This window comes from Leptonychotes weddellii, chromosome 4, assembly GCF_054177405.1.
Source record: "Leptonychotes weddellii isolate Sample4059 chromosome 4, ASM5417740v2, whole genome shotgun sequence".
Taxonomy (NCBI): Eukaryota; Metazoa; Chordata; class Mammalia; order Carnivora; family Phocidae; genus Leptonychotes; species Leptonychotes weddellii.
Genome location: NC_138372.1, coordinates 79,954,613 through 79,963,161, shown reverse-complemented (window position 1 = coordinate 79,963,161; position 8,549 = coordinate 79,954,613). Strand labels below are relative to the sequence as shown.

Sequence of the window (8,549 nt, the reverse complement as noted above, 5' to 3'; positions counted from 1 at the left end):
TAGAGTGGGGAGACCAACGCTGGCCCATCCCAGGACCTCGGGATCACAACCTGGGCTGAAGTCAGATGCTTAACTGACTGAGCCACCCAGGTGCCCCGAAGAAGGTTAGTTTTTCAACCCACACTGCTTTTATAATCTGAGGCTTTCTCATATTAAAAAAAATTTTCCACTATACAGCTACTACCATAATTGGAGGCTCATGTAAAATGAAATGGGATTTTGACCATTGAATAAATGTAGCTAGTGTTTGTATCTGTCATTTTATTCCCACATGACATTTTACTACTTATAGGCAGTTTGAATTGTAACATGCCAATTAGGTAAATTCAGATACCGTATTTATAAAGAAATTTATGTAAAACATATCTGGTTTTCTAGTATTACAATATAAAATTTTCTTAAATTTTGCTCTAATATTGCACTTTAAAATCCATTATGAATTGTAATTATAGACTATTGGTCTTCAGAATAGTCAAAAGCACACATTTGAAAACATAAGCTTTATTTCTGGCCTCACCACTCATGTGACTTTGTTGAGATCTTTCTCCTTCCCTCAGGCTCCTTTACTTACCATCAATATACTAAACATTTATTGAGCATTTTCTTTCTTTCTTTTTTTTTTAGATTTTATTTATTTGACAGAGAGACACAGCGAAAGAGGAAACACAAGCAGAGGTAGAGGGAAAGGGAGAAGCAGGCTTCCCGCGGAGCAGCAAGCCTGATGCGGGGCTCGATCCCAGGACCCTGGGATCATGACCTGAGCCAAAGGCAGATGTTTAACAACTGAGCCACCCAGGTACCCAAGCATTTTCTTATTTATTGCCAATATCAGTGGGTTTAAAAATGAAAACACAAAGACCCTTTGCCTTGTCTTCCTTTCAGAGTTTGCATGAAGATCAAATAAAGGAGCTTTATAAACTCTGTTTCCACATCAGTACAAAATTTTATTTTTATTTGTTGTGATTACATTGATGAAGTACACAAAAATGGTTTTCCTACAAGTTGGTTTTGTAAACTTCCTAAATAAGATCACGTAATGCACAAATGTGCTTTAGATAATTACTTTCAAAGCTTTTAAAATTTCTCTGTAATAACAACCTTCTGTGTCACTGGTCTCCATACTGTTCATCTTTGTTAAAATTGGTGCTTAAAACTAAATTTTCCGCAGGTCCAAACTAGAATATTTTATCTTGACAATGTATCTAGCTCCCTCCTGAGAATATGTCATTGTTAATAACTGCTTTATTCTCATTAAAATCTCCTGCTAATTTCCATTCAGTAATACACAGATTATTTTCCTTCAATAGTCATTAGCCATTCCCTATAGGTATCTTATCATGAAATCAAAACAGATAAAGGTGATGAATAAATTTTAAAGCCTATTCATGGATGTTCTAATATGCATGTGTGTGTGTGTGTGCATGCACACTTGTGTATGTGTATTTGAGCAGAACCATGCATTTAAACAATAGCTGATATATAGAAACCTTATTTTCAAATGTGTAAATGTAATTAAATGTTCCTCTATCTATATAACATGAGATATCTGTTATCTCTTGTCTCTTTTAACTGAAACTGCCCTGACCATAGGTCTCTACTGATGGAACTCCAGATTGTTCTGTTGGCATATGTGGCCATGCTCTGAACCATGCTATCATAAACCTGATCTTAGCTGTTTGGAACAGGCAAGGTGATATGACACAATAGAATCTAACCTATGCACTAGTACATGAGGATATAAGATTCCAAGTCAGTGATCAAGCAAAAAATATGGTGGTTACTCATTGGGAATTCAAAATGGAGACCCACGGTGAGGTGGGAGAAGGTCATCAAATTGATCACAGAGTGAAAATATACATTTTTTAAAAATCAGGAAGAGGCAGAAAGAAGCTGTGTGACCAAAATGGCAGAATATCACAATAGGTGTAAAACCAACTCATGCTTTGAAGCTGTTTCAAGAGGTTGTGCTTACTAAAGCCACAATGAATCTTGAATGAACCATTTCCCATTTTTCTTTCTGGTAAGCTTGACTACACTATAGTTACTGTGTATGGTTACTACACTATAGTTACTTTTCTCAAGAGGCATAATTGAGCTTTTCCTGGTTTCTAGGAAGCCTCAACTCATGACTGAAATATTTGTTTTTCTTATTTCAACATATATCTGTATAATAGAACACCCATTATTTGAGTTATTTGAAGTGCTTTAATGTCCTTTGGAACCAGAAGAGCCATTAAGAGCTTAGCTAACACAGATTCCTAGTGAGGAAAAAAGTGTGATCAAATCTTTTCTCAATTGGAAACTATTTCTTTTGCTTTTCAGATTCATAAAGAAAAGGACCTCAAAGAAAAACAGTTATATAAAATAAAGGATTTATAATTGTGTGAATTTTATTTATTCTAATTCATCAATGATGTTCCATTAGCATCACTCATAGCTTTGGCAGTTTGGTTTTGAATAATACTAAATAGCTCTCTATGTCTGGACTGATTTGGATGACCTGGTTATTTTAAGAAAAACATTTAAGTAGATGGATTATAACACACATTTATACACATGCACATGCTCACTCATTATGTATTCATTTGTGGCCAAACAAGTTTTTTTTTCTTCCCCTCTCCAGCACAATGTAACTTGATTGGTTAAAGACCAAAATAAATCTTAATTTATGATTTATCATTCTGCAATTGGTTATTGCAGTGGATGCTTTGATAGATTTCCTAAACTCCTTCCTTAAGATCATCCCCTAATAACTGGCAATAACAGCAACTGACCACACACAGCTCAATCCCTCGAGAAGAACTGTGCTCAGCTATAAGGAACTGCTTTGCCAAAGGTGGCTAGGGGCAGCCCAAGGCCAATGAGTACCTAATGAAGGGATACACCCTACCTCAAGCTGGGACAACTTCAAAGGCCCATCTCATCTCCAGAGTTCCCAAGAGGATTGACTGAGGTCTGAGATGCAACTGCATTCCAGGTTAGCTTGTATCCTTCTGCCCAGTCCCCTGTCATCACTTGTTTATATGTGTGTATCCTACTAGAGGACCCCAGTAAGCCTTCCCCTTAATAGGGAACTTAAACTGATACAGAGAAAACTCAAGTCCTGCAGTTTACAAAAATATAAGATAAAGGAATTTTTCTCCTTGAGTTTTAAAAAGAATAATCTGAAAAAGCTCAAAAGTACAACCAAGAATACTTTCATCAGGTTTATGAAAACTTATCACTTTCAATACAATAAGTATTGTGAGATGGAAGTGACATTGTCCTCAATATCCAAGATGGAGAATTACTTCAGACCTTTCTAGGTGGAGTTGGCTGGGATTGCATGTATTTGAAAGTGCCAAATCTAGGGAGAAGTTTAATCTTTAAGCCATTTATAGCCAGGACTGTATATAATTCTTAGGTGAAACAGAAGATACATATTTTATATTTTTTTATTATAAAAATAGAAATTCACAACCAGGAGGCATGTCCGTTATGTATTGATGTATTGTTATTGAGAACAGCAAGTTGCATATATATAGTACAGTTTTTATAAATGCAAACGACACCAAAATACTTTAGATGCTTGTGTATTTATTTGTATATATTTGAGGGTGAAGAAGTTTATTTAACAGGCATTAACTATCATAAGGTGAAACTAGTAGAAGGGAGAGTTAGCAGGAATGCGAATACAGTCCTTTAAATGGTTTAAAAGAACCACTATTCTATATTACTCTAGTGTTTTTTTCCTGATTGAGCTTAAGAGGTATGAGGTTTGTCATTTTGGAAGAGGCATTTAAGATTTAAAGTGAAACAGAACAATGCCTTTAATCTAAAAAAGAGACTACAGAAAACTATTCAAAATAAAAATTTTGTTCATTGTAATGTGATACCAGCTAATGTTTATATTACTGAAAGGATGCCTCTAAGATTGCAGTGGAATTGACTGTAAACAAAAGCAGTAGTTTCAAAGAACTGTGGTCAGCATAAACAAAATCGGGTTATAATTGATGACAGAATTTTAAAATTTTTCTTTCCTAAGGTGGTGCCTATATCACCGATGACTATTAAGCTAGTTTTTTTCTTATTTCTCTCTTCAAAACCATTTTTAAAAAAGTAGCATGGATAGAGCATGTTATGTTTAAAAGCCCTCGCAACTCCCCATAACTTTCAGGGTAAAACCCAGACTCATTAAAATGGAATGTAGGTCTCATATATCCTTTCCGCTTCCTCTTTAACTTCATCCTCCCCTCCTCCCGCTCACATGCTTTACTTCAGCCCTCAGATTGTGAGAGGACTTCAAGGGTATCTGCCTCTATGTCTTTGTCCATTTTGCTTCCTTATGCTAGGAAGTTCTCTCCACCAAGTTCCACTCTCCCAGATCAGTTTTATTCCTCCTTTACTAGTAAAGCAAGATGTCTTCTCTAGGTGGTATTTTCGTGCCTCCAAACGTTAGCCTGGATTAGGTGCCTTCCCAGCACATCCCCACATATCTCAGGGTTTTTCTTTTCCATGGCATTCATCCCAGTGAATTCCTTTTTTTAGCTTTATTGAAGTTTAATTGATATACAATAAACTGCATATTTTAAATTGTATAATTTAATGAGCTTTGACATATGTATAGAGCCATGAAACCATCACCACAAATCAAGATAATGAACTTTTTCTGTCACCCACAAAAATTTCTTCATGTCCCTTTGTATTTCCTCCTATCCCTCTCCACCCTCCCTGTGCATCCCCAGGGGACTACTGATCTGCTTTCTATCATGATAGATTAGTTTGGATTGTCTAGAATTTTATATAAATGGAACCATACAGTGTCCTCTTTTATCCTGGCTTTTTTCACTCCGCATGATTATTTTGGGATTCATCAATGTTGTTGCATGTATCAATAGTTTATTTGGTTTTTTTTTCTGAGTAGTATTTCACTGTATGGTTATACCAAGATTTTTTATCCATTCACCTGATAGACATTTGTGTGGTTTCCAGTTTGGGGCTATTACCAAAAAAGGTGTTATGCATATTTTTGTATGTCTTTCTGTGGACATATACTTTTATTTTTCCTGTGTAAATACCTAGGAGTGTGTATTACTTTCTAGGGCTGCTATAATAAAATACTACATATTGGGTGGTTTAAAATAATAGGAATTGATTTTCCCACAGTTCTGGAGGCTAGAAGTCCAAAATCAAGGTGTTAGCAGAGGTTGTAGGGAAGAATTCTTCTTTGCCTCCTCTTGATTCTGGGATTTCTTGGCATTCTTTGGCATTTTTGGTATTCCTTGATTTGCAGATGGATCTCTCCATCTACGTATAATTTTGACTTCTGTGTGTTTCTGTCTCTGTGTCTAGATTTCCCTCTTTTTATAAGAACACCAGTCCTATTAGATTTAGGGCCTGATTTAATCAAGTAGGGTCTTAACTAGAGTATATCTGCAAAGACCCTATTTCCAAGTAAGGACATATTTATAGGTTCTGAGTGGATGTGAGTTTTTTTAATTTTTTTTTTAAATTTAAATTCAATTAATTAACATATAATATATTAATTGTTTCAGAGGTCGAGGTCAGTGATTCATCAGTCTTAGGTAATACCCAGTGCTCATTACATCACATGTGGATGTGAATTTTGAGGGGATACTATTCCACCCAGTACAGAGCCTAACATTTCTTTGGACAATATTAGTCTTTCCTGTGTAGATATGTTTTGAAAAAATATTCTCCTAGGAAGGACTTGCCTTTTCATTTTTACATCAATGTCTTTTGAAGAGCAAAGTTTTCAACTGTGATAGTTTGTCCTTTTGTATTGTGCTTAAGAAACATATCAAGATCAAAAAAAAAAAAAGAAACATATCAAGATCATTGAGATTTTTCTCTAATGATTTCTTCCAGAAGTTTTCCAGATTTGAGTCTATGAACTGTTTCAAGTTAATTTTTGTATATATTGTGAGGTAATAATAAAGGCTTGTTTTTGTTTATTTTGTAATAGTTATACAATTGTTTAGGACCATTTGTTAAAAATATTATTTTTTTCCCTGTTGAATTGTCTTGGTATTAAAAAAATAAATTAAATGTATTTATAGGTCTAATTCTAGACTCGATTCTGTTCTGTCATTGATCTATTTTTTAAATCTTTATGCCAAAACCACACTACCTTGATTATCCTAATTTTATAAGGAGTCTTAAAATTAGATAATAAATCTTCTAATTTTATTTTTTATAAAAGTTGTTTTTATTAGTTCTGGATCCCTTGCAATTCTATATAAATATTAGAATTTACTTGTCAATTCCTACAAAAATGCTGGCTGGGGCTTTGATTGAGATTTCATTAAATCTATAGAATAATTAGGGGAGAACTGTATCTTAACAACATTGAGTCTTCCAAGATACACATTTATTTGTTTTTTCTTTTTAAGATTTTATTTATTTATTTGCCAGAAAGAGAGAGAAAGAGAACACAAGCAGTGGGAGTAGCAAGCAGAGGGAGAAGCAGGTTCCCCACTGAGTAAGGAGCCCAATGTGGGACTTGATCCCAGGAATCTGGGATCATGACCTGAACCAAAGGCAGACGCATAACAGACTGAGACACTCAGGTGCCCCTATTTGGGTTTTTAATTTCTCAGCAATGGTTTTTAGTTTTCAGTATAGATATATTGTATACATATTTATCAGGTTTATCCCTATGTCATATTTTTGATGCTACAGTTGACCCTTGAATAACGTAAGTTTGAACTGTATGGGTCCACCTATACATGGATTTTTTTTTCATAAACACAATGCAGTACTGTAAATGTAGTTACTCTTCCTTATGACTTTCTCAGTAACATTTTTTCTCTAGCTTACCTTATTTTAAGAATTCAGTATATGATATATATAACATACAAAATATGTTAATTGGTGGTTTATGGTATCAGTAAAGCTTCCAGTCAACAGTAGGCTATTAGTAGTTAAGTTTTGAGGGATTCAAAAGTTACATGTAGATTTTCAACTACACAAGGGGTTGGTGCCTCTAACCCCTATGTTGTTTAAGGGTCAACTGTATTTTATATAGTATTATTTTTAATCTCTATTTTGAATGGGTTTTTGCTAGTATAAAGAAAAAGTAATTGATTAATGTATACTGATATAGTATCATTCAACATAAACTCATTTTTTAGGTTTAGTAGATGTTTTTATAGCTCCCACAGGATTTTCTACGTAGATGACACTGTTGTCTATAAATAGAGTTTTTCTTCCTCTTCTACAATTCCAATGCATATTTTCCCCCACTTTGCCCTTTCTCTTGCCTTACTGCACTAGCTAACACCTCTAGTGTGATGTCAAATGGAAGTATGAGAAGAGACATCCTTCCTTTGTTAGTGCTCTTAGGGAAAAAAAAAAAAGTATTTTACCATTAAATGTGATGTTAGCTGTTGAGTTTTCATAGATGCCCTTAATCAGGCTCCTCCACAGGTTTAGGGAACTCTTTCTCTGTGCATCTTTCCTCTTTGGTACCCTTCCTCATGACATCTAACTGCATTAGCTTCCCCAGATTACCATTTTGTTCTTTTCCCATCATAGAGGTTAATAGTGCCTACCTATGTCCCTCCTTGTGTTCCAGCCTGGAAACTCTAAAGTCTCTAAATTCACTACCTTTGTTTCACCTCCCTCAGGGATCATTTTCTTGTGCTGTCTTATATCCAAATGAAATCTATTATTTTGTATATTTTGTCTGGTGTTTCAATTGTTTTAAGCAGAAGGGTAAATTCTGTATTTGTTACTTAATCTAGATATGAGTTCTAATATCTTCTCAATTATAAATAAAATTCTCTTTTATTAAATTATATGATCCTTAAGGATAGGTACTATGACTTTTATGTTTTTATTTTTAGCATCTGGCACAATTCACTGCATACAATAAGGATCACTTATGCTTGCTAAATGAATGAATACATGATTATTGAACAAATGCATTGCACAGGTCTTTTATTATTGTTAATACAGTGATGATGCTGAGAATATACCTATGACTAGGTAGTCAGTCTCTAAGTACTCTAACATTTTTTTTTTTAATTATGGTTGTTAATTCCAACTACCACTAGAGTATATCAAGTCTGGCCAGCACAGGTATTTTAGGGTTCTTAGATATTTCTGTATTAGTGTATCTATCCCAGTAGTGCTACCTAGTAATGTGAACCAAGGCATATAACAGTCCCAACTGGGGAATCTTTATTGTGTTGCCAACTTTTATATTCATGGGAGATTTCACACAGAATAACATAAGCCAATCAGAAGAAGGCACATTTACCAATAAATAACTCCTGAAAGCAGGATTATAAGAAGTACATATAATAGTAGCCCTAAGGTTCCTAAAACACAAGTGTTCAAGAAAAATTAGTGTTTTTCTAGATATATATATCTATATATATATAGATATATATATTCAGTGTAATGTGCTTTTTTTGAACTAATTATCAGGATACTTATAAAAAGTGGTAAATAAAATAACAGATGTGGAGGAGAGGAAACCCTCATACACTATGGGTAAGAATCTAAGTAGGTACCGCCACTACAGAAAATAGTATGGAGATTCC

The 8,549-nt window shown here is 34.3% G+C and overlaps 1 long non-coding RNA gene across 3 annotated transcripts in view; it reads left to right on the top strand.

The window, feature by feature from the left end:
• LOC115944115 (uncharacterized) overlaps positions 1 to 4,878 on the top strand; it is a 220,138-nt gene extending 215,260 nt beyond the window's left edge. For 2 of the 3 annotated variants that reach the window (XR_014144059.1, XR_014144061.1), the window contains one exon: positions 625 to 2,307. This is a non-coding gene — a long non-coding RNA (uncharacterized LOC115944115). The other variant, XR_014144060.1, reaches the window with a different exon arrangement.
• Positions 4,879 to 8,549: the final 3,671 nt, after the last annotated feature.